The 25,112-nt window shown below is 51.7% G+C and overlaps 3 protein-coding genes across 7 annotated transcripts in view; 1 reads left to right on the top strand and 2 right to left on the bottom strand.

The window, feature by feature from the left end:
* Positions 1–25,112, top strand: part of ARHGEF10L (Rho guanine nucleotide exchange factor 10 like) — a 179,520-nt gene that overhangs the window by 314 nt on the left and 154,094 nt on the right. Inside the window, exon 1 of one of the 5 annotated variants that reach the window (XM_050790070.1) lies at positions 19,565–19,694. The exons of the other annotated variants lie outside the window; for them this stretch is intronic. The gene's annotated coding sequence lies outside the window, so the exon portion shown is untranslated. Of the gene's footprint in view, positions 1–19,564; positions 19,695–25,112 lie in introns of those variants that run through there. 5 annotated transcript variants of the gene reach the window in all.
* SDHB (succinate dehydrogenase complex iron sulfur subunit B) overlaps positions 1–25,112 on the bottom strand; it is a 689,037-nt gene that overhangs the window by 522,659 nt on the left and 141,266 nt on the right. The gene's annotated exons all lie outside the window — the stretch shown is intronic.
* Positions 1–25,112, bottom strand: part of PADI2 (peptidyl arginine deiminase 2) — a 579,517-nt gene that overhangs the window by 474,400 nt on the left and 80,005 nt on the right. The window lies entirely within an intron of this gene.

Below are 25,112 nucleotides of genomic sequence, written 5' to 3'. Positions count from 1 at the left end.
TGGACTCGGTGAGGAGAACCATGCTGGGTGCCTCTATGGGTGTGTCCCCAACCCTGCAGCCACCTAGCGGGGCAGGTCACGGCAACCTGGAGTGAGAACGGCAGAGGTGGACTGCAAGGGCATGTGTAGGGGGGTGCTTTCCTCACTTCCTTCTTAGGGTCACAGAGTGAGGGATGCAGCTTGAGATGGCTTCAGTTCAATGGCATCATTTTACAGCTGGGAAAACTGAGGCTTGGGGGAGAGGGAGTAATGAAGGTGGATTGATGCATTGATGGCGGAACTGGGGCTAGAAGCTGGACTGGCTGACTCCCTGCCCAGGGCTCCTTCCTTGGTCCTCCTGGCTCCTGGCTGTTTCCCCCTGCTTTCCCCCCGCCACCCACCCCCGTTAGCTCTCTCCCATGTCATCCGGGCCTCAGCAGGGAGGAGGAATGCAGCTGGTGGGAGCCATTTCACAGGGGGATTTTATGGGCTCACAGTTGGAAGGCATTTTGAAGGTCATCTAGGCCATGAACCTCCGACAGGTGGCTGTTTAGCCACAGCTTGACTATCCCTGGGAATGGAGAGCTCACTTTTTTTTTTTCCCTGAAATGGAGTTTCCCTCTTGTTGCCCAGGCTGGAGTGCAATGGCACGATCTTGGCTTACCACAACCTCCACCTCCCAGGTTGAAGCGATTCTCCTGCCTCAGCCTCTCGAGTAGCTGGGATTACAGGCATGCGCCACCACGCCCAGCTAATTTTGTATTTTTAGTAGAGACAGGGTTTCTCCATGTTGGTCAGGCTGGTCTCGAACTGCCAACCTCAGGTGATCCACCTGCCTTGGCCTCCCAAAGTGCTGGGATTACAGGCGTAGCGCTCACTGTTTTTGGAGGCAGTCTCTTTTATTTGCATGGCCAGTGTCTGGCAAATTACTGGGCACTTACTTCGTGGCGAGCACTTTGCTAACAAAGTACAGTAGGTGTGCAAATGCCTTTCATCCCCGACACCCCAATGAGGTAAGTGTTATTGGTATCACTCTTATTTTATAGCAGAGGAAACAGGCACAGAGAGGTTAAGTAACTTACTCAAGATTTCAGAGCTTGAGGAGGAGGAGCCGAGTTTTGAACCCAGGGAGTGTGGTTCCAGGGCTCAGCCAAGGTCTTAGCTGCTGTACTTGGCTGCTACCATAGGAGAACGGGACTTCCTAGGGAGGGGGTCCTGCCTGGCATGGTGAAGCTGAGGTTGGAAGGGGGACATTTAGGTGACTGCGTGACGCTCTGGTTGGTTGGCCTCCTGGGGCTGAAATGCCACCATCCAAGCTCTTCTCCTGTCACCTGCTTTGCCTCCTTGGCAGATTACCCTATCCTCACGTAGCCCCCAGCTACCAGAATCCAGGACCAATGACTGATGACTCCCAGGACAGTTGCGTGCAATAACAGAGGGAGGGTTGAAAGCTGTGGCTCGGGATCTCCGACACCACTGTCAGGGTTTCCTTGGAGTGTCCTGGGCAAAGGAGGCAGGAGGTGAGAGTGGGCGTGGCAGAGGGGTGGGAGGGGCCTGGGCCCTGCGTCTGTTTCCTTCTTAACATTTTGACCTCCTGGAGTGGCACCTCATGTGCTGCCTGTCCACCCCACCTTGCCCATCTATTTAGGGGAGCTTGGTGGTTAATGAGGGCAGCACCTCATCCTACGGTGCTGGACAGTTTACAAAGCCAGCCGACGCCGTCCTGAAGGGTGCTCACAACAGCCTGGGGAGCTGGGAAGGGCAGGAATTGTGATAATGCTCATAGTTGAGGGATGGAGGCTCAGAGAGGTCAGGTGAGCTGCCTGGGGCCGCACAGCTAAGTGATGGAACAGAGTCAGATCCTGCCTCTCCAACCTCCCGACCCCCGGCTTCTAACAGAGCATGCTCCACACCAAGGCTGGCTCCTCCTCTGTGTGGTTTTTCCTCCAGAGAAATCCTCGTCAGGGGCAGAAGTGTCAGGGCTGCTGAGGCAGGGCTGTCTCCCCAGCTTTTGGCCCCTAAATCAGAGTCTCCTGAGGTGGCAGAAGAGAGGGCTACCCCTCTCTTCTGTCCCCGCAAAGGCTTGCTCTGAGTGTGATGCCAGGAGTCCTTCTGGCTGGATCTCTTCAGTTAATGAGACTTTGGGACTTTCAGGGGGATGACTGGCCTGGCTCCATTCACATCCCCGATATCTTCTTCCTAGACTTCCTCTCCAGGGCAGTCATGGGAACAAGAGATTCTTAAATTGATCCCATCCCGTGTTCTCCTTCTCCTAATGATAATACTAATCACAGCAATATTAACTACTAATGCTAGTCATGTTCCTAGTGGCACACGTCTGTGGTCTCAGCTACTCGGGGGGCTGAGATGGAAGGATCGCCTGAGCCCAGAAGTTTGAGGCTGCAGTGAACTGTGATTGCCATTGCTACATTTTCTTTTTCTTTTCTTTTTTTATTTTGGAGATGGGGTCTAGCTCTGTTGCCCAGACTGGAGTGCAGTGGTGTGATCCCGGCTCACTGCAACATCCGCCTCCTGAGTTCAAGTGATTCTCCTGCCTCAGCCTCCCAAGTAGCTGGGACTACAGGCGCCCACCACCACGCCTGGCTAATTTTTGTATTCTCAGTAGAGATGGGGTTTCACCATGTTGGCCAGGCTGGTCTCGAATTCCTGGCCTCAAGTAATCAGCCCGCCTTGGCCTCCTAAAGTGCTGGGGTTACAGGAGTGAGCCACTGCACCCAGCCCACCATTGCTACATTTTCATTTATTGGGCACCCACCGTATACCAAGCTCTGTGCCAGGCATCCTTTAGGCCATAGCTCATTGAGCCCTCCTGGCAACCCCATTTCACAGATGAGGAAGCTGAGGTCCAGAAAGATGAAGTCACTTGCCCTGGGTCACATAGCTGGTCAATGACACTGAAATCACCAGTCAGAAAGTTGAAAGCACACTTCACCCTAAGTCACCACCCAAGGTCACACACTGTTCATGGCACAGCCAAGACTAGAGCCTGGCTTGGCTGAATCCTGATTTCCTGCTCTTCCCACTCAGTGCCTCTGGGTTGGGCTACAGTGGGACTTTTGAGCCATGGATTCTAGAGTTGTTTCTGCCTTTATAGGACATTAAACAAGCCACTGAATCTCTTGTGGCCTGGGTCACACCATCTGAGTGCAGGGGCTGGTGATTTATTCCCTGCGAATGATAGTCATGTCTGGGAATGCTTTTCAACACTGGCACATGCACACAGAGAATTAGTATGAAGAGAGGTAATTACCCAAGCCATGTCTCCAGTCTCTTCTGTGACTGAAAGCTTTGATATTTAATCCTTAGAATGAACTTGGACCTCCGGATATGGTGGCTCATGCCTGTAGTCCCAGCACTTTGGGAGGCTGAGGCAGATGGATCACATGAGGTCAGGAGTTCAAGACCAGCCTGGTGAACATGGCAAAACCTCATCTCTACTAAAATACAAAAATTAGCTGGGCAGAGTGTTGTGCACCTGTAATCCCAGCTACTCAAGAAGCTGAGGCAGGAGAATCGCTTGAACCTGGGAGGTGGAGGTTGCAGTGAGCTGAGATTGTGTCACTGCACTCCAGCTTGGGTGACAGAGGGAGACTCCGTCTCAAGAAAAAAAAAAAAAAAAAAAAAAAGAATGACCTTGGACCAGACTGGGCAATATAGTAAAACCCCAACTCTACAAAAAACAAACAAACAAACAAACAAAAATTAGCCTGGTGTGGTGGCTCACCTGTTGTCCCAGCTTCTCAGGAGGCTGAGGTAGGAGGATCACTTGAGCCCAGGAGGTCGAGGCTGCAGTGAGCCAAGATGGTATTACTGCACTCCATCCTGGGCAGCAGAGTGAGACCCTGTCTCAAGGAAAATTATATATATATATATATGTGTGTGTGTGTGTGTGTGTGTGTGTAAAATGACTTTGGGATGCAGGAACACAAGCCATGTTCTATTGTAGGGAAGCTGAGACTCAGGGACATGAACTCACTTACTCAAGGTCATAGGACCAGGAGATGGGGAACCAAGGATTTGAACTTGGTCTGGTCTTCATGTTCCCAGAAGTAAGCACCTCCCGTCATGTAGAGAGGCAGCTCCCCGGGGAATGAGAGTCTCCCAGGGTACTCAGACAAGAAGCAGTGAACAAGTTTGGAGCATGGACTCCTTGGATTCCAGGAGACCAGGCTTATAGGAACAAAGTTTAGGAGCTTAGCAGGTAGGTCTGAGGCAGGTGGCCTGGTGCTGCCACCAAGTAAGTCCTCTTCTCCCCTGCTCAGGCCTGCTCCCATTTTTTCCTTCAGCAGAATGACAGAGACCCCCTTCCCCCATCCTTCCTTGTCTCAGAAACAGAGGCAGCCTTTGTTTCAAGGGGAACCAAGAAAACAGGGACCTCTCCCGACCACACTGTGACCTGCTCTGCAGGTAACCCTGGTCCTTCCTCCTGGCCCAGCCAAACCCAGCTCAGCTACTGTAAAGACATCCGATATCCCAGCAGGGGGAGGGAGGAGAGGGAGGGAGCCAGTGGGGTTAGGTAGTGCCCCTGCCCACCTTCTCCCTCCCCATCTTAGTCTACCCTGTCTCTCCCCGTGAGCAATGTTATAATTAAATCTGATAAATCCGTTCTATCTGGTAAAAAGGGTCCCAATGTCATGGTTGGTTTGAGCCAATTGGGGTGGCGGATGGGACCCTAGGCTGGGAGCCAGGAGGCTGCCTCTGCTCCCCACTCCATTCTTCACGCCCTGCATGACCTTGAGCAAATGCTTGCCCTCTTGGGGCCTCAGTTTCTCTCTCTAGGAAAGCAGGATGTTGGCTTGAGCCATGGGTTCTAGTCTTGTTCCTGGTGGCACACGCCTGTGGTCCCAGCTACTCGGGAGGCTGAGATGGAAGGATCGCCTGAGCCCAGAAGTTGGAGGCTGTCGTGAGCTGTGATGACACCACTGTGCTCCAGCCTGGGCAACAGAGCGCGACTCCTTTCCAAATAAAGAAATAAAATCATTTTCTTAATAATTTTTTTTTTTAAAGTAAAGAGGCTGAGTGATGTGGCTCATGCCTGTAATCCCAGCACTTTGGGAGGCTGAGATGGGCAGATCACTTGAGATCAGGAGTCTGAAACCAGCCTGGCCAACATGGTGAAACCTCGTCTCTGCTAAAAATACAAAAATTAGCCAAGAATGGTGGCGTGCGCCTGCGTCCCAGCCACTCTGGAGGCCAAGGCGGGAGAATTGCTTGAACTCTGGAGGTGGAGGTTGTAGTGAGCTGAGATCCCGCCACTGCACTCTAGCCTGGGTGACAGAGCGAGACCCTCTCTCTCAAAAAAAAAAAAAAAAAAAAAAAGTAAAGAAAACCAGGAGGAAAATAACTAGAGGGCAATAACTCCCTCTACCCCACCCCCGATTCCTCAGGGCCCTGCCAGCTCTGAAAGTCTCTGAATTGCTCGAATGGGTGGCTCCCGGGTGCCCTCTCTGGGTTCCCTGCCAGTGCTCCCCTCTCCTTCCTCCCTGCGTGGCCGCAAAGCCCAGGGAGCACAGGAATGCGGGGGAGGTTCTTATTGCTTCTGATTTTCGGGGGACTGGCCAAGACTGGAGCGATCTCTGTAAAAACCTGCCCCGAGTCTGTGTGGCCAATTTTTGGAATAAACCCGGAATGCCAACGTTTGCGGGAGAAGAGGCCTCCTAAGTCCTTTCCACCTTATTAGTGGACAAATTTGGACTTTTTGGTCAGACTTGGGTTCAAATCTCAGCTCTGTCCCTTCAGATGGTGTGAACTTGGTTGAGTCACTTGGTCTCACTGAGGTGTTGAGAGGGTTGAGAGTTATCCCAGGCAGATCACTAAGCCTGGTGCATAGCAAATGCTCAGTGAAAGGAAGGCCACGTCTTGGCACCAGGTTTGCCCCAACTCCGTTTCTGACAAATTGACAAGGTTGGCTGGGCGCAGTCACTCACACCTGTAATCCCAGCACTTTGGGAGGCCAAGGTGGGTGGGTTGCTTGAGCCCAGGAGTTTGAGACCAGCCTGGGCAACATGGCGAAACCTTATCTCTACTGAAAATATGAAAATTAGTCAGACGTGGCGGTGCGTGCCTGTGGTCTCAGCTACTTAGAGGCGGAAGCATGAGAATTGCTTGAGCCTGTGAGACAGAGGTTGCAGTGAGCCAAGATCACACCACTGCACTCCAGCCTGGACAAGAGTGAGACCCTGTCTCCAAAAAAAAAAAAAAAAAGACAAGGCTCAGGGATGGCGGGATGCCTCGTTGTGCTGTCTTGGACGGCAATGACTTGTTCCATTCAGGCGGTGGATGTCTCTAAGTGGGGCAGGGATCCCGCTCTGCTTTCTAGCCTTTATCTCTTCTTCATTTTCTTGAAAAGTTGTTCTGGAAACTACGAAACTGGGCCACAGGCCTCCATGCCTGCTTTCCTGGGACTACCGGGTTGTTTCATTTCTGAGTCTTGCTTCTCTCACAGGAAACTGGAAGCCCTGGGCTCTGATCAGGGAATGCAGGGGTGGGGGAAGGGGGCAACCTGCTTCACATTGATCTCACCCCAGAACCGGGTGGCTGGCTGACGCCGCTGATCAGAATTCATGTGGTCAGAGGATTTGTGGGTCAGCATGAGATCTTTTAATACGCCAGAGAATCATCTCCCTAAAGTTCTAGGCTGCTGGCAGGTGCCCCACACACAATTCTGAGACAGCACCCAGGGAATGGGTTGGGATTGACTCTGAACAGAACTTGAGAGTCTGGCAAGGCTCTGTTCCCAGGCCCCACCCTGGAGCCACAGGGCAGGGAGCTCACTACATTGGAGACATTTTATGGCACCACCCGTTCCCCCCAGCCGGAGCTCATCCAGAGACCTGTAGTTTGGGATTGAGCAGGTTAAATTCCCAGTGGCTTCTGGGAAAATGCTTGATCAGACTCTGTACGCTGCTATCTTTACTGAGCTCTCTCAAAGTTCATCACCCCCAGGACGCTCCTTTTTTTTTTTCCCTACCCCTAAAACATCAACATACTCTTCTCTGCTTTGCCTGGAATCCTTGCCAGGGGATTTTCCAGTTAGCAGAAAAACTGCATCCAGTTTCCGACCTATTCACTGAGGGGGTGGGTGACTGGGAAAGGAGGGTTATTGCCCTCTAGTGCTTTTCCTCTTCCTTTTCTTTTTTCTTTTCTTTCTTTCTTTTTTTTTTTATTTTTTTGAGATAGAGTCTCACTCGGTCATCCAGGCTGTAATGCAGTGGCACGATCTCGGCTCACTGCAACCTATGCCTCCGGGGTTCAAGCGATTCTCCTGCCTCAGTCTCCTGAGTAGCTGGGACCACAGGCATAAGCCACCATACCTGGCTAATTTTCGTATTTTTAGTAGAGATGGGGTTTTGCCATATTGGTCTCAAACTCCTGAACTCAAGTGATCTGCCTGCCTTGGTCTCCCAAAGTGCTAGGATTATAGGTGTGAGCTGTTGCACCCGGCCCCTTTCCTTTTCCTCTTGGTTTTCTTTACTTTAAAAAAATTCGTTAAGATAATTATTTTCTTTGTTTGTTTGTTTATTTATTTATTTGAAACAGAGTCTTGCTCTGTCCCCCAGGCTGGAGTACAGTGGCATGATCACAGTTCATTGCAGCCTTGAACTCCTGGTCTCAAGTGATCCTCCCACCTTAGCCTCCCAAGTAGCTAGGACCACAGGCGTACACCACCATGCCTGTATAATTTATTTTTACTTTTTGTAGACTATGTTGCCCAGGCTGGTCTTGAACTCCAGGGCCCAAGTGATCCTCCCACCTTGACCTCTTAAAGTGTTACAGGCATAAACCACTGTGCTTGTCCTCCTTTTGGTTTTCAATTGTATTTATCTGTCCATCCATCTATCCATCCATCTATCCATCCATCCATCCATCCATGCATCCATCGATCCATCCAGCCAGCCATCCAGACATCCTCCATCCATCCATTTGTCCACCACCCATAATTTTCATCCATCCATCCATCCTCCATCCATTCATTCATCTAAAGACTGTTTATTGAATTCCTCTTCTATGCCAGGCACTGCATTCTGGAGACACAGCTCTGTGCACTGGATACATGATCCTGCCCTCAGGAGGATTACAGTATAGCAGGGGTAACAGACAATTTAACAAGCACTATAGTACTTGGTGCTACGGCTTAACGTCTCTGCTTATCAGTGTGCTCATCTGTTGCGTGGGATGGTTCCAGTACTTACTTCATGGGATTATTGTGTTTCCATGGCATAATACAGTAAAGGGCTGGCTCAGGTCTTGTCGTGTAGCAAGTGTTCAATAAATGTTAGCTATGTTGATGGTGATGGTTGTGATGATGGTGATGCAGATGACGATGATTAAGATCATTTTGTTTTGTTTTGTTTTGTTTTTTTGAGATGGAGTCTCGCTCTGTTGCCCAGGCTGGAGTGCAGTGGCACAGTCTTGGCTCACTGCAACCTCTGCCTCCTGGGCTCAAGCGATCTCCTGCCTCAGCCTCCCAAGCAGCTAGGACTACAGGCACGTACCACCACACCCAGCTAATTTTTGTATTTTTAGTAGAAACAGGGTTTCACCATGTTGGCCAGGCTGGTCTTGAACTCCTGACCTCAAGTGATCCACTTTCCTTGGCCTCTCATGCCTTGGGTTTACAGGCATGAGCCACCACATCCGGCCAATTAAGATCATTTAACACAGGGTCTGGCATTAACTAGTTAACCAGATGTATCCATGAGTTGTTCTGAGCAGTTGGCTTGTCCTTGGCAGCCACAGACAGTAGAGGGCATGGTGACATAGGGCAGACCCCAAGCCAGCTTCTCAGGGTGGGGAAGCCCATGAGCAAACCACCTCCACAAAGGTGCTGTGGATGCCAGCCGTGGCTTCTGGGCTGGGTCTAAGGGGTTCTTCAGGGAAGCCTGGGCCACCACAGCTGCCTATCTGGTTTGCCCAGTTAGGAGCTGGTTGAGAAGCATCCGAGGGCAAAATGACCCATGAGATGAAGAGCTGTGGACTGCCTTCGCAGGGGCTGGGGCAGGCTATCTGGGAAGTTCCTGGGAGCTCAGAGGAGAGGGGTGGCACTGGAGGATGAGAGGAGGCAGCTATAAGTGAGGCTCTAAGCAGAGCAGCCAGGAATGATCGGGGGTCCCTGGTAACCTTCCATGGGGCTTATGGGGCCATGGGGCCAGGATCGTATCAGTCTTTTTTTTTTTTTTTCTGAGACGCAATCTTGCTCTTGTTGCCTAGGCTGGAGTGCAGTGGGACGATCTTGGCTCACTGTGACCTCTGCCTCCCAGGTTCAAGCGATTCTCCTGCCTCAGCCTCCTGAGTAGCTGGGATTACAGGTGCCTGCCACCACGCCTGGCTAATTTTTGTATTTTTAGTAGAGATAGGGTTTCACCATGTTGGCCAGGCTGGTCTTGAACTCCTGACCTCAGGTGATCCACTCGCCTCGGCCTTCCAAAATGCTGGGATTACAGACGTGAGCCACCGCACCTGGCCACACAGCAGTCTTGTTTCTTTCACTGGCGGCTCCTGGAATGGTGCTGGGCACACCCTAGGCACCTGGGATGTTTGCTGAATGCATGCCAAGTCTTTATTGGGATGGTGTGGTCTCACTGTCATGCTGGCTTACCTGGAAGGAACAGTGGTTCTGGAACCAGAGAGAAGAGAGTTCAAACCCTGGCACCCCCACTTACCAGCTCTGCGGGACAATGGGTAAGACATTTCCCCTTTCTGAGCCTCAGTTTCCTCATCTGCAGAATAGGAATTGCAATATCAACATTGAGGGTTGTTGTGTAGACAGGGGATGGTACAGGGGGTGGTGAGGTTGGCACTCAGAAGGTACCCATGAAGGAGCAGCTGTTATTGTTGTTATCCATGCATCTGTGGTGACACCCAGGGTTGTGAGCCAGTATTGTGGGATTGAGAAGGTGGGGATAGAGTGTCGGCTGGACCCACATTGTGAAGTTTTGGGGCAGTGTGGTGGGGGAGAGTCAGATAGACCTGGAATCTGTTATTTACTTGCTGTGTGACCTCAGGCACGCTACTTACCTTTCTGGACCTCAGTTTCTTGTATGAAAAAGGAGATCTTGAAAGCAGCCATTATGGTTGGGCGTGGTGGCTCATGCCTGTAATCCCAGCAACTGGGGAGGCCGAGGTGGGTGGATCACTTGAGGTCAGGAGTTTGAAACCAGCCTGGCCAACATGGTGAAAACCCCGAATACAAAAATTAGCCGGGCATGGTGGCAGGCGCCCTAGAATCCCAGCTACTTGGCAGGCTGAGGCAAGAGAATTGCTTGAACCTGGGAGGCAGAAGTTGCAATGAGCCGAGATGGTGCTACTGTACTACAGACTAGGTGACAGAGCAGAACAAGACTCCATCTTAAAAAAAAAAAAAAAAAAAAAAAGAGGGCAGACATTCTACAGAGTTCTTGCAATAGTCAATGGGATCATGCATGAAGACTGCAGAGCCTGGCATATGGTAAATGTAGACAGATGCACAATAAAAGTGGGGACATCATCAGCACAGGTGGCCTTCAGAGGAGGAATGGGGTGAAAGGTCTTTGGAGGGGTGAATGTGGGATACAGTGGGGACTCTGGGTTTTGGTGGAGGGAAGGGGCTCAGGGCCTCTTTCATGTCATGTCCCTGACGTGCTAAGTCTCCCTTCCAAGGTGACCCACCCCCTGTACCTCTGCTGACCCACTAGGTGGGTCAACATGACCATCCTGGGCTTTCAGGTCTCAGAAGATGTCATATCTGGGAGCTTAACCTCTTGAGTTTTGGGGGAAGACTTGGGCAAGCTTAACCAGAGGTCACACAGTCTGGGGGAAGGAGCATGGACTCTGGATTTAAACCCCAGCTCTTTCACTCACCCACTGTGTGACCTTGGACAAGTCACTTAACCTCTCTGGGCCTCTGTATTTATTCATAAAGCAGGATAGAGCCACCTTCCTTGCAGGGTTGCCTGGAGGCGTGGCACACAGTGGGCCTCTGTAAACGGGAGAGATGGGTGTGATTCCATGCCGCCTCCACACAGCCTCCGCAGAGGGCAAGGGAGTAGATGGTAATGAGCTCTGGGGCTGGTCCAAAAAGCCAGTCTATAAAACCCCTGCCTGCAGCTTCTGGTGTGTTGCTCATGGGAGTTTATGTGAAGGACACAGCCGGATAACAGCCCATTGTTCTGAGTGGGGATGGTTTTATGACTCTTAGAAAGCGTCTTTCATCTGGGAGACCAGGGAGCTTATGGAGTCTCCCCGCCCTGGGCAGTGAAACTGTGGGATGATGAAGGTTTCTGGGGCTGGTGCCAGGCTGCAGCCATGGCCAGGCCCTCCTGCCACAGCCCAGGCCAGCCAGTGGGAGCTGAGCACCCGCCCCCCGCCACCCACCCACCAAGTGTCACTGAAGTCTCTCTCTAGGCCCTGCCCTCCTGAGGACCTCTTGCCCTGGCCCACAGTCTCCAGCCAGGTCTGCTTGGCAAGGCTGGAGGTTCACTGTGTCCCCTGGGCTCTCTCTCTGCTTCCTCTCCTCAGCAGCCAGTGACACATTCCCTCTATCTTTATGGTAACTTCTAGAACAGGCCCTCTGCCCGGTCTGCCATCAGCTGACCAGCAACTCTTATGCCTGGGAGCCTGGCCTGGTGCTCTGAGCCCTGGGTTGGAGCAGTAATCTGATGCCAGGAAGCAAAGACCTTGTCTCCTTGTCCTTTCTGGCTCCTTGGCCAGGCCCCAAGCCGAGAAATGCAACCTCCCCTTGGCTCAGCAGACAGCCCCAAGTGCTCTGCCTGTTATCCCTAGAGGAGGCTGCAGATAGCCCTGAGGAGTAGGTGGCCCCCTGGGGCCTGTGGGGTTTGGCCTGCTGGGTAGAGGAGCTGTATGTGTTTGCAGCTGCCTCTGATACCCCAGCCTACATTTACCCTGTGCTAAGGCTTTGTCCTTTGTCCCTTTCCCCTTGACTTTTTTTTTTTTTTGAGATGGAGTCTCGCTCTGTTGCCCAGGCTGGAGTGAAGTGGTGTGATCTCGGCTCACTGCAACCTCCGCCCCCCCAGGTTCAAGCTATTCTCCTGCCTCAGTCTCCCGAGTAGCTGGGACTACAGGCACAGACCACCTCACCCAGCTGATTTTTGTATTTTTAGTAGAGACGGGGTTTCACCATATTGGCGAGGCTGGTCTCGAACTCCTGACCTCAGGTAATCCGCCTACCTCGGCCTCCCAAAGTGTTGGGGTTACAGGTGTGAACCACCGTACCCGCGCCCCTCCCCCACTTGGTCTTTTCTGTTTTAGGAGATACAGGTAGGTTAAAGCAGGGTGCTGGGGATACCTTGTGCCTTAATTGGTCACTCTTCTTGCACAGGACTCAGGAATGGCCCCTTCGTCCTGCACCAGGACAGTAGCCAGGGACAAACAGCACCTCCCGAATATTCATCTCTCCTCTCATCATACGCTTCTTTGCTTTCAAGGAATAAAAATCCACTCAGGTGGTTCAAGTGAAGGGGTGCTGAGTAAGAACAGGTCATTTTGACGAACATTCAAGGCTAGGACAGAGTGTCTTTGTGCCTCAGTTTCCTCACCGGTAAAATGGGGATAAAAGTATCCACTTTATAGGGTTCCTATGAGGATTAAATGAGCTAATACATGTGAAGTGTTTAAACAGAACCTGGTATATAGAGAGTGCTATTAGGCATTTGCTATTATTATTTTATCATTATTTTTGTAGAGATGGAGTCTTGCTATGTTGCCCAGGCTGGTCTTGAACTCTTGGGCTCAAGCAATCCTCCCAACTTGGCTTCCCAAAGTGCTGAGATTATAAGCGTGAGCCACTGTGCCGGCCTGCCGTGGTTATTTTGACACTGCATCACCAGGAGAATGGGCTACTCAGACTAGTCTCTCCTGACACTAAGTCCCGTAAAGGAGCAGCTCAGGGAAGTCAGGCTGCCTTCCGCCTGATCCCCTGGGACACCTGTGGCTGTGTCTTTGACCTTAGCTTGCTTCCCCCCAAATGCAGGTCCTGGATTATGAAGAACCTAGAAGACTTCAGGGGTTGCTTAGTGCATCCCAGCTCCCCTCAAAATTCCTGTCCTATTGAACAGGGGCAGGAATGTTATGGAAAGAGGGTTTCAACTTGGTAAGACAGACTCTATCATCCTCATTTGTAAGCAAAATGTGACCCATTCTCTCTTTGATACTAGCCTGTTCACGATTGGCTTGATGACGTAGTACATAATAAGGACTGGCTGCTGGCTGGGCACTCTCCATTCATGCTGCCTATGCGAGGCGGATATCCAGACTTGGGAAGTCCACATTCCCATCCACCCACTTTCTTTCTTTCTTTTTTTCTCTTGAGACGGAGTCTTGTTCTGTCTCCCAGGCTGGAGTACAGCAGCGTGATCTTGGCTCACTGCAACCTCCGCCTCCTGGGTTTAAGAGATTCTCCTGCCTCAGCTTCCTGAGTAGCTGGGATTACAGGCAGCTGCCACCACACCTAGCTAATTTTTGTATTTTTAGTAGAGACGAAGTTTCGTCATGTTGGCCAGGCTGGTCTCGAACTCCTGACCTCAAGTGATCCACATACCTCGGACTCCCAAAGTGCTGGGATTACAGATGTGAGTCATTGTGACTTGCCAGCCAACATGCCCAGCCCACCCATTTTCTGTTTTTTTTTTTTGGAGAAGGAGTCTTGCTCTGTCGCCTGGGCTGGAGTGCAGTGACACAATCTCAGCTCACTGCAACCTCCGCCTCCTGGGTTCAAGTGATTCTCCTGCCTCAGCCTCCCTAGTAGCTGGGATTGCAGGCGCGTGCCACCATGCCCAGCTAATTTTTATATTTTTAGTGGAGACAGGGTTTTGCCATATTGGCCAGGCTGGTCTCAAACTCCTGACCTCAGGTGATCCGTCTGCCTTGGCCTCCCAAAGTGCTGAGATTACAGGTGTGAGCCACCATGCCCAGCCAGTTTCTTTTCTACGGCAGAGGTAGATCAAACTTTTTGATCTACTTTTTTGATCACCCTCAAACTTTTTGGCATCAGGAACTGGTTTCGTGGATGTGGAAGACAATTTTTCCACGGTTGGGGCTGGGGGATGGTTTCGGGATGATTCGAGTGCATGACATTTATTGTGCACTTTATTTCTATTATTACATTGTAATATATAATGAAATAATTACACAACTCACCATAATGTAGAATCAGTGGAAGCCCTGAGCTTGTTTTCCTGCAACCAGACGGTTCCATCTGGGGGTGATGGGAGACAGTGACAGATCATCAGGCATTAGATTCTCATAAGGAGCGTGCAATCTAGATCCCTCGCATGTGCAGTTCACAATAGGGTTTGTGGTCCTCTGAGAATCTAATGCCACCGCTGCTTATCTGACAGGAAGCGGAGCTCAGGTGGTAATGTGAGTGATGGGAGTGGCTGTAAATACAGATGAAGCTTGCTTACCTGCCACTCACTTACTGCTGTGTGGCCTGGTTCCTAACAGGCCACAGACTGGTTCTGGTCCATGGCCAGGGGATTGGGGACCCCTGCACTATGGAGCTGACTGGTGGGAGCGGGGCCAGACTGGGAGGCAGCAGCGAGGGCCCTGGGTCCCCATCTTGGCTTTTCCACCAGATTGCTGAGCAACCTTGGACAGGTCACCTAGCCTCTCTGACCAGGGAAATACCACCCCTGTACGCCCTCATTCCCTCTTTCCCAGGTCAGCAGTGGAGACAAGGAGGATGGACTCCTGAGTCCCATCCAGATGTAATGTATCATCGATGATTTTGCTTACACAATAAATCCTGCCCTCACCAGAGTGCTCAGTGAGTGGGTGATTCTGGTTAATTGAATGTTCTGGGACATGGAAATGTTCCCAGAAATCCTTTTTGTTCCTTTTGTGGCTATTGAAACCCATCCACTCATCTATTCAGCACATATTTGTCTCGTGTCTATGCTGCAGCAGGTTTTGGAGCAGGTGCCGGGGATACCACCCGGAATGAAACAACAGAGTCCAGCCTCCGTGGATTCACAGTCCGGGGAGGAGACACGTGGCATACATGCCACCACACATGGTAGGCAGGGCACACTGACCAGGGAATGCAGGCTGCGGGTAGGAACCAGGGGCCCACCGCAGAAGTCCTTGGAAAGAGCTCCCAGAGAAGGTGCTATTTATGTTAACAGCACTAAAAAGCAATTAACCATAGTGTCTGGGGGATGGAGTAGTCAGGGGTATTCCAGCCGAGGGCAAAGGCTCAGAGAAACACCTGTGCATTCATTTGTGCTGTGGAGGTTAGAGTGTACAACTGGGGTAGGGCACAATGGCTCACACCTGTAATCCCGGCACTTTGCGAGGCCAAAGTGGGAGGATCACTTAAGTCCAGGAGTTCAAGACCAGCCTGGGCAACATAGTGAAACCCCATCTCTACAAAAAAAAAATACAAAAATTAGCAGGGCATGATGGTGTGCACCTGTAGTCTCAGTTAGGAGGTTGTGGTAGGAGGGTCACTTAAGCCTGGGAGGTGGAGGTTACAGTGAGCTGAGACCACATCATTGCACTCCGGCCTCAGTGACACAGCAAGACTCTATCTTCAAAAAAGAAAAAAAAGAATGTGCTTTTGGGAAAGTGAGAGTGAAGAGGCAGGTGCATGTCAGGAGGACAAGAGTACGTGAGGATGTGGCCTGCTGAGGGCTGGCCTGGACTGTGAGGGCTGCAGGTTTATTTATTTTCCAGCGTATGTTTTGTGATGTGATTCTTTCTCATCAAAGTGGAGAGTAGAGGGGGAAAATGAAATTAAAACACTAAATCACAGAGGAGGGGCCTCAAATCAGAGGAGTGACAGAGGGCTGGGAGTGACACTGACAAGTAGAGAGCACAGCTGTGTCTAAAGGGCCACCACTCCTGGGGCCCTGCAGAGTGTGGCCATGGGGGAAGGTGGACCTGGCATTATCAGATCTTCAGATTTGTTAAGAGAAGCTAAAAATCTGGCTTTTAATTTTTTTTTTTTTCAGAGACAGGGTCATGCTGTTGCCTAGGCTGGGGTGCAGTGGTGGGATCATGGCTCACTGCAGCCTCAAACTCCTGGGCTCAAGTGATCCTCTCATCTCAGCCACCTGAGCAACTGGGACTACAGGCATGCACTACTGCATCTGGCTAGGTTTATTTTTTATTTTTGTAGAGATGGGGGTCTCTCGATGTTGCCCAGGCTGGTCTAAAATGCCTGGCCTCAAGCAATCCTCCTGCCTTGGCCTCCTAAAGTGCTGGGATTATAGGCATGAGCCACTGCTCCTGGCTGCAATCTGACTTTTTATGGGAAATCTCCCAATGACTAAATGATGGCAACTGACAACAACAAGAAAACCACTATAGGCAAAACAAAATGCTTCTGCAGACTCAATTTGTTTTATGAGCAGGTGGTTTGGAACCCTAGACCCAGAGGGTTCTATTGATAAGGGTTCTAGGGTGTCCTTTAGAATCCATTATGATCCTCTAAAGAGTATGCCCCTAAACTGTGCTGGACTCTGGGGGGACAATGGGGGTCTGGGGCATGACCCCTGCCCTCAAGGCTGTATCATAGCTGCCCTCAAGCTAGATGGGTCAAATCAGTTATCACCCAGAGCCAACTTATAACAAAAGGACTAGGTGCTATAGAGCTCAGAGGAGGGGGAGATCAGGGAATGGAGGAGGCCATGTGAAAAGGCCTCCTGGGGATTCTGGGCCTTGTGATGGTTCTTGGAGGGGAGGGTAACACTCAGTACAACCAAAGAAGGTAAGGGCGGCTGGGCGCGGTGGCTCAAGCCTGTAATCCCAGCACTTTGGGAGGCCGAGACGGGTGGATCACGAGGTCAGGAGATCGAGACCATCCTGGCGAACACCGTGAAACCCCATCTCTACTAAAAAATACAAAAAACTAGCCGGGCGAGGTGGCGGGCGCCTGTAGTCCCAGCTACTCGGGAGGCTGAGGCAGGAGAATGGCGTAAACCTGGGAGGCGGAGCTTGCAGTGAGCTGAGATCCGGCCACTGCACTCTAGCCCGGGCTACAGAGCGAGACTCCGTCTCAAAAAAAAAAAAAAAAAAAAAAGAAGGTAAGGGCGTCCTGAGCTGGAGGAGTCAGACATTTCGGGATCAGATGGGAAATAAGATAATAAAGGAGGCCGGGCACGGTGACTCACACCTGTAATCCTAGCACTTTGGGAGGCCGAGATGGGATGATCTCTTGAGCCCAGGAGTCCAAGACCAACCTGGATAACATAGTAAGACCACCATCTCTACCAAAAAAAAAAAAAAAAAAAAAAAATTAGCCAGGCATGGCTACCTGGCAATACAGGCACTACAGGCACCACCATGCCCGCACCTGTAGTGCCAGCTACTTGCAGGCTGAGGCAGGAGGATTGCTTGAGCCCAGGAGTTTGAGGTTACATTGAGCTGATTGTGCCAGCCTGAGCCACAGGGCAAGACCCAGTCTCTTTTTTTTTTTGAGACAGAGTCTCTTTCTGTCACCCAGGCTGAAGTGCAGTGGCATGATCTTGGCTCACTGCAACCTCTGCCTCCCAGGTTCATGTGATTCTCCCGCCTCAGCCTCCTGAGTAGCTGGGCTTACAGGCGCACACCACCACATCCGGCTAATTTTTTGTGTATTTTTAGTAGAGACAGGGTTTCACTATGTTGGCCAGACTGGTCTCGAACTCCTGACCTCGTGATCTGCCCGCCTCGGCCTCCCAAAGTGCTGGGATTACAGGTGTGAGCCACCGCGCCCAGCCAAGACCCAGTCTCTTAAAAAAAGAAAGAAAGAAAGAAAGAAAAAAACCATATAGCCAAGGAAGGGGTTGGAGTAAATTGTGTAAGACTGCGATGTTGGTCTGGGACATGTACTTGGCTCTGGCATGTGTACTTGGCTCTGGCTATGACAGCAGGACCCAAAAGTCCATATTCTGGTCCAAAGCTTAATACCATGAGCCTGAGGTCACTCAATGGACATCTGAAGTGTTCTTCCTGCTTTGCTAGCATCCCCAAATGTCTCCTGTCTGCTGTCCTGCCATCATTTATTCACATCAGGGCAGGGGCCGTGCCTGTTGTGTTCACTGATGTCTCCTGCATGACTAGAACGATGTGTGGAACAGAGCAAAAAATGCTCAAAGAATATCCACTGCCTATTACTATGAGCCAGTGTTGCCCTAGCCTGGGGCTTAGGACGACTCTGTGGTGCTTATGTTCTTGTGTGGAGAGGGATAATAAACAAACCAACGAGTCGGTGAATAAGATGATTTCAGAGTGTGGCCTGTGTGACTTGTCTCACTGCACTGTAGCCTTCTGTTTATTTGTGTCTTCTCCTAAGCCTATGAGCTCCGAGGGGGCGGGGCTGGGGTCTGTCTGCTTCCTCGTCTCATTGGTAGCCCCTGAGGTTGGTGCCTGACAAATAGGGAGTACTAAAAAAAAAAAAAAAAAAAAAAAAAAAAAAAAAAAACAAACCCAAACAACAACAACAACAACAAAAAAAAACGTTTTTGCCGGCTGTAGGCTGTAAAGAACACAAGCTGAAAATGATTTCAACCTACATGCACCTGTACCCTTTGGAGGCTGCAGAACTTATCATTATCAACCCAGGAGTAATTGCTGATAAGCCCGCGTGTGAATTTCCTTGCAAATAGAGAGGTAGCGGGGGAGTGTTTAACAACAACGCGGATAATCTTAATTAATGACCTGATAACTGTAATTAATTGCATCATATCCAGAGGCCCTCTTTGGAATTTCAGGAGGGAGTACCTAGTGTTTGGCAGCTTTGGAGCTGCAAAGGCAGGGGAGTGATAGGATCTCAGTCCCAGCACTTTGCTGCTCAGTGAGCTTTGCCAAGTTACTCACAGTTCTGTGCCTCAGTTTTCTTCTGGGGAAAATGGGGCTACATCACTGGGGTGTTGTCAGTCTCAAAGCCGCTAATGCCTGAACCCGCCAGGGTTGTTCTTGGAGGTTAGGGTGCATGGCTGCAAGGTTCCCTATGTTGCCATGGCGGGGGTGGGAGGGCAGTAGGGGGCCGCTGAGACTGGTTGAGGGGCAGGTCATAAGTCTAGGGTTTCCCCTGGGGCGGGCCCAGGAATCTCTCACCCATTTGGGGGAACCTCAGGGCAAAATGTTGAAGCGGGGGAGGAGAAGCCAGCACCCTGCGCGCCTGCGGGATCTCTCCGCGGGAGAACGGGGGAAGGAGAAGCGGGAGGCGGGAAGCGGGGACCCCGGGGTGGGTGAAGGAGCGAGGAGGTCGTCGTGTGGCCGGGGACGGGCCCCATCCCCGCGGGCCTCAGTTTCCGCCCCGTACTGTAGGGGGCCGGGTGGGCTGCCGGGACCGCTGGGGGCTCGCAGCGGGTTGGGGGAGGCCCCATCTCCCTCGCGGCGCGCTCGGAGCAGGGAGGGGGCGCGGCGGCCGCGGCCCCGGCCACCAGGGGTTAAGCGGTGACCTCAGCCGCGGCGCCCCGGGACCGGGCGGGTGGGGGCGGCGCCGCGTCGCGCACGGCGGCGGCGGCGGCGGCGGGACCAGGCCTCGGAGCGCGGCAGGCGCGGGCGCAGTCCCGGCGGGCCCGGACCTCGCGGGCCGGCGGGCGGCGCGGCCATTGGCTCGGGCGGCGGCGGCGGCGGCGGCGGCGGTGGGGGCGCCGTCCCGGCCATGGGCGCCCGCGGCGGCCTGAGGAGCTGGAGGCGCGGCGCCGGCCGCCTAGCGCCTTTGTGAGCGGCGCGCATGACAAAGGCGCGGGCCGGGGCGGCCGAGGCGGGTGAGTGAGCGCGGGGGCCCTGCCTCCGCGGGATCCTCGCGTGTCCCCGAGTCTGCGAGTGCGGGGGAGGCGCTCCAGGCGCCAGGGTCCTCCGGAGGTCCCGGGCGTGTCGCCGTGGGCTGGCGGGGGCTGTGTCCGCCGCTGTGTCCCTGTGTCTGGGTGTGAGAGCCCCGCGCCCGCGTCTCCCCTCGGTGTGGGTCTCTTCTTGTGTCCCTGGAGTTCTGGTGTTACTAGGGCGAGTGGCCTTTGTACTTCAGCTTGTGTGTGTGTGGCCTCCAGCCGGTTGGGGTCAGGACAGTTTGGGAACCCCCATCCCCACCCTGTGCCTCACTTTCCGCTGTGGTCCACCTCCTCCTGCGCTGACCTTGGGGGTCCCTGGGATCGGGTGAAGTCAGGGAGTGCCCTTGTCGCCTATGTGGTGAGTCAGCCTCTCCCACCCTGGACCCCCGCCCAGAGGCGGAACGGGACGGCCTCCTGCAGGAGGAGACTGTGGGAGGAGAGGATGCCGGGTCAGCCGGAGGCCGTGGCTGCAGAGCCGCCAGTCCGGATCCCTCTGGAACAGGAGGGCCCTACATGAAGACCAGCCTCCTTGGAGTGTCTGGGATGGCCTCTGAGAGGGAGCGTCGGCCTGACTGTAGGGAGCATGGGGACAATTCTTCCTCCCTCTCCCAGAGCCCTGGGGCAGGGGTCTCGAATCTTCCTTTGGCCCTGAAAGTCAGGAGGCCCTGCATTGCGTCAGTGCCAAGCAGAGAGGTGGTGGCTAGTGGACTGCACTTCCCCACTGGCTTTGGAGCTCAATTGCTGCCCCAAAGTCCTTGGCTTCCCTTAGGGATGCTACTGGGGAGCCACGCCCCACCTGCCGGTAGCCCCATCTGCTCCTCCTAGGATTCTGGGGAGAGAGGGCAGGTTGTGCGGGCTCATTAAAATGCAGAGCTCTTCCTGGCATCCGCCCAGCACTGTGCCCCCCACGGTGTTCAGGCCCTGGACACACAGACTAGATAGCAGGTCAGCCTCCGGAAATCTCCAAGCTCCCTGTGACTGTGGGCTGGGGACTGCCCTGCCCCTTCCTCAGGCCCTCAGGGTGAAGCTCAGAACCCTCCTGTAAGGCTTCCTGTGGTGCCCGAATATGATGCTCGCTGTCCCCAGGCACTTGCCTTCCCGAGGCCCCCTGTCCCTTCCCCTTCCACCAAAGAGCCTCTGCGGGCTGTTCTCTCTATCCAGGAAGTGGGTCCCATCCTTCACCTCTGATTTCTCACTCCAGAGCTGCTTCCTGTCCAGTGAGCCAGGCTAGCCCCAATGCTCTGAGGGTTCCTGCCCCAGTCGTGGGGGCGGGGGGCTTTTTTTTACGGTCTTCCAGTGGAGCAGGGACCATGCCTGTCCTTGATCACAGCTCAGAACAGTGCCTGGTGCGTAGTGGGTGCACTACACATAGTTGCTGAATAAATGAATGTCTAATAACTAATGGTTCCCAAGTTCTGTTCCAAGCTTTAACTCTGGAGGAGTCTGGGGAGGGGGGAAAGCTGGTGGACTGCTCTGGGGCCCAGGTACCAGGTTAGTATAAGAGGAGGTTGGGTGTGGTGGCTCACGCTTGTAATCCCAGCACTTTGGCAGGTGGAGGTGGGCAGATTACCTGAGGTCAGGAGTTCAAGACTAGCCTGGCCAAAATGGTGAAACCCCGTCTCTACTAAAAATATAAAATTAGCTGGGCGTAGTGGCACATGCCTGTAGTCCCAGCTACTCAAGGAGAATCGCTTGAACCTGGGAAGTGCAGGTTGCAGTGAGCCGAGATCGCACCATTGCACTCCAGCTTGGGTGACAAGAGCGAAACTCCATTTCAAAACAAAAACAAAAACAGAAATTAGCCGGGTGTGATGGTGCACGTCTGTAATCCCAGCTATTTGGGAGGCTGAGGTGGGAGGGTCGCTTGAACCCGGGAGGCGGAGGTTACAGTGAACCAATATTGTGCCACTGCGCTCCAGCCTGGGTAACAGAATGAGATTCTATCTCAAAAGAAAAAAAATAAAAAGAAGATTGAGCATGGTAGCTCATGCTTGTAATCCCAGCACTTTAGGAGCCTCAGGTGGGAGGATCACTTGAGCCCAGGTGTTCGGGACCAGCCTGGGCAACGCAGGAGACCACGTCTCTACAAAAAATTTTAAAAATTAGTTGGATGTGGTGGTGCATGCCTGTAGTCCCAGCTACTCAGGAGGCTGAGATGGGAGGATCAATTGAGCCTGGAAGTTCGAGGCTGCAGTGAGCTGTGATTGTGCCACCGTACTATAGCTTAAGTGACAGAGGGAGACTCTGTCTTAAATATATATATATGTGTGTGTGTGTGTGTGTGTGTGTATATTTATGTGTGTGTGTATATATATGTATATATATATTTGAGGAAAGTGTGCTGTTACTTGGACAAATGGTATATTAATTAACAGACATTTATAATATACGCTGAGTGCCAGGTGCTGGGCTAGATGATTTAAGCATGTACCTCTTATACATTGAGAAGGAATAGAGTAGAAAGAATACATGTAATCTTCTTAGATTAATTTTGAAAAGATAAAGTAAGTGATATATATGCCGTGATAAGATAATAATAACATAGATTTACATTGTACTTTCATATCTGCTCTCTCTTTGTTTTGACAACACTCTAGTAATTAGGCAGGGAGATGGGTTCATACCCATTTTACTAATGAGGAAGATGAGCATATAATGTCACTGCTGAAGCGAGTCATCGAAGGAGCCAGCACTCAGCCTGGGACTCCCTGGCCACGCAGTCCTTGCTTTCTTCTGCACAGCTGTCTCCAGTGCCTTTTGTATTCCTGTCACCTGGCTAGACTAGACGGGTGAATGAGCCACTGTTCTTGCCCTCAAGGGGTCTAAAGTCCAGGAGACAATCAAGTTCTTTAACAACTGAGTGTGCCAAAGTTGTTCCACCCCACGGTGCCACCTTGGGCCCAGCTCAGTCCTTTCCTTGCCGTGTCCCAGAGAGTTCTTGGTCTCTCTACCTCAGTGGAGGGCATCAGAGCCATTTTCCTTCAGGACCCTGGTCTGATGACATTCCCAGGAGTCCTTATAGAGCCTCTGCTGGATCCTGGGCAGTGGTGAGTTGGGAACTAGCTCATACTTATACATAAGAGCTGATTGCTAAATTTTAGGAATTTTATGAGCCAGTTGTTAAACACAGCCATTATAACAAATTTTGAGGCTGGGTGTGGTAGCTCAAACCTGTAATCCCAACACTTTGGGAGGCTGAGGCAGGCAGATCACCTGAGGTCGGGAGTTCGAGACCAGCCTGGACAACATGGTGAAACCCCGTCTCTACTAAAAATAAAAAAATTAGCCGGGTGTGGTGGTGCGTGCCTGTAATCCCAGCTACTCGGGAGGCTGAGGCAGGAGAATTGCTTGAACCCAGGAGGTGGAGGTTGCAGTGAGCCGAGGTCGTGCCATTGTACTCCAGCCTAGGGGACAAGAGTAAAATTCTGTCTCAAAAACAATTTTTTTTTTTTAGTATATACAGTCATCATTAAGTAAATTACATATATATATATATAGAGAGAGAGAGAGAGAGAGAGACAGAGAGAGAGAGAGAGAGACGGAGTCTCGTTCTTTCGCCCAGGCTAGAGTGAAGTGGTGCAATCTCAGCTCACTGCAACCTCCACCCCTGGTTTCAAGTGCAGGGGGAGCCTCAGCCTCCCAAGTAGCTGAAATTACAGGAGCCCACCACCATGCCCGGCTAATTTTTGTACTTTTAGTAAAGGCAGGATTTCACCATGTTGGCCAGGCTGGTCTCAAACTCTTGACCTCAGGTGATCCACCCGCCTCAGCCTCCCAAAGTGCTGGGATTATAGGCGTGAGCCACCGCGCCCGGCTATTATTATATATTTTTGAGATGGAGTTTCACTCTTGTTGCCTAGGCTGGAGTGCAATGGTGTGATCTCTGCTCACTGCAACCTCCACCTCCTGGGTTCAAGTGATTCTCCTGCCTCAGCCTCTGGGATTATAGTAGCTGGGATTACAAGCGCCTGCCACCACACCTGGCTAATTTTTGTATTTTAGTAGAGATGGGGTTTCACCATGTTGGCCAGGCTGGTCTTGAACTCCTGACCTCAGGTGGTCCACCTGCCTCAGCCTCTCAAACTGCTGGAATTACAGTCATGAGCCACTGTGTCCAGCCATAAATTTTATATGTATACATATACTATTATTATTATTATTATTATTATTTTTGAGTTAGAGTTTTGGCTCTTGTTGCTTAGGCTGGAGTGCAATGGCATGATCTCGGCTCACAGTAACCTCTGCCTCCCACATTCAAGCGAGTCTCATGCCTCAGCCTCCCAAGTAGCTGGGATTTACAGGCACCCACCACCACGCCTGGCTAATTTTTGTATTTTTAGTAGAGATGGGGTTTCACCATGTTGTCCAGGCTGGTCTCAAACTCCTGACCTCAGGTGATCTGCCCACCTCAGCCTCCCAAAGTACTGGGATTACAGGTGTCAGCCACCATGCCCAGGCCGTAAATTATATTTTATAAAGTAATAAATATTCAATTTTTTTTCTAATTATTTTACTCTATTACCTGTGCATTTGTGGTTATTTGCTGCTTTGTGTGCGTGTGTGTGTGTGTGTATGTGTGCATGCGCACGCATTGGGGGGTGTATTAGTTCTTTTTCATACTGCTGTTTTTATACTGCTATGAAGAAATACCCGAGACTAGGTAATTTATAAAGAAAAAGAGGTTTAATGGACTCACAGTTCCACATGGCTGGGGAGACCTCACAATCATGGTGGAAGGTGAAGGAGAAGCAAAGGCACGTCTTACATGGTGGCAGGCAAGAGACCCTGTGCAGGGGAACTGCCCTTTATAAAACCATCATATCTTGGGAGACTTATTCACTATCATGAGAACAGCATGGGGAAAACCTGCCCCTGTGATTCAATTACCTCCCACCACGTCCCTCCCATGACATGCAGGGATTATGGGAGCTACAGTTCAAGATGAGATTTGGGTGGAGACAGAGCCAAACCATATCAGGGGGTGTCAGTGTGGGTGTGTGTGTAATGTACATAGTGGTGTGCTACTTCATATCTCAACTCCATTCAGTGATGTGATGTTGGCAGCTTGAAATTGGCCACAGTGAGAATATTTATACCATATAAATTGGCAAACACTGCAAATCAGAATCTTTTCCCCTGAAGAGCTTGTTTACCAGCACACCACTGGGAATCCAGCAATGAGCAACTCAGTCCCTCCCTTTGAACTTACATTTTCGTGTGATGCTACTCCAGGACTGATCTTAGTGTCTTCGTGGCTGAAGGGCAGCTGCTGGGCAGGGCCTGCTGTGCTGATAGAGGTTGTAAATTGCCCTCAAATCATGGGAGCTCTCCACTCCAGCACTCGAGTTGTTACCATGC

Source organism: Macaca thibetana, chromosome 1 (genome assembly GCF_024542745.1).
Source record: "Macaca thibetana thibetana isolate TM-01 chromosome 1, ASM2454274v1, whole genome shotgun sequence".
NCBI lineage: Eukaryota > Metazoa > Chordata > Mammalia > Primates > Cercopithecidae > Macaca > Macaca thibetana.
The sequence above is the reverse complement of the archived record's forward strand: the minus strand, read 5'-3'. Positions and strand labels throughout refer to the sequence as shown.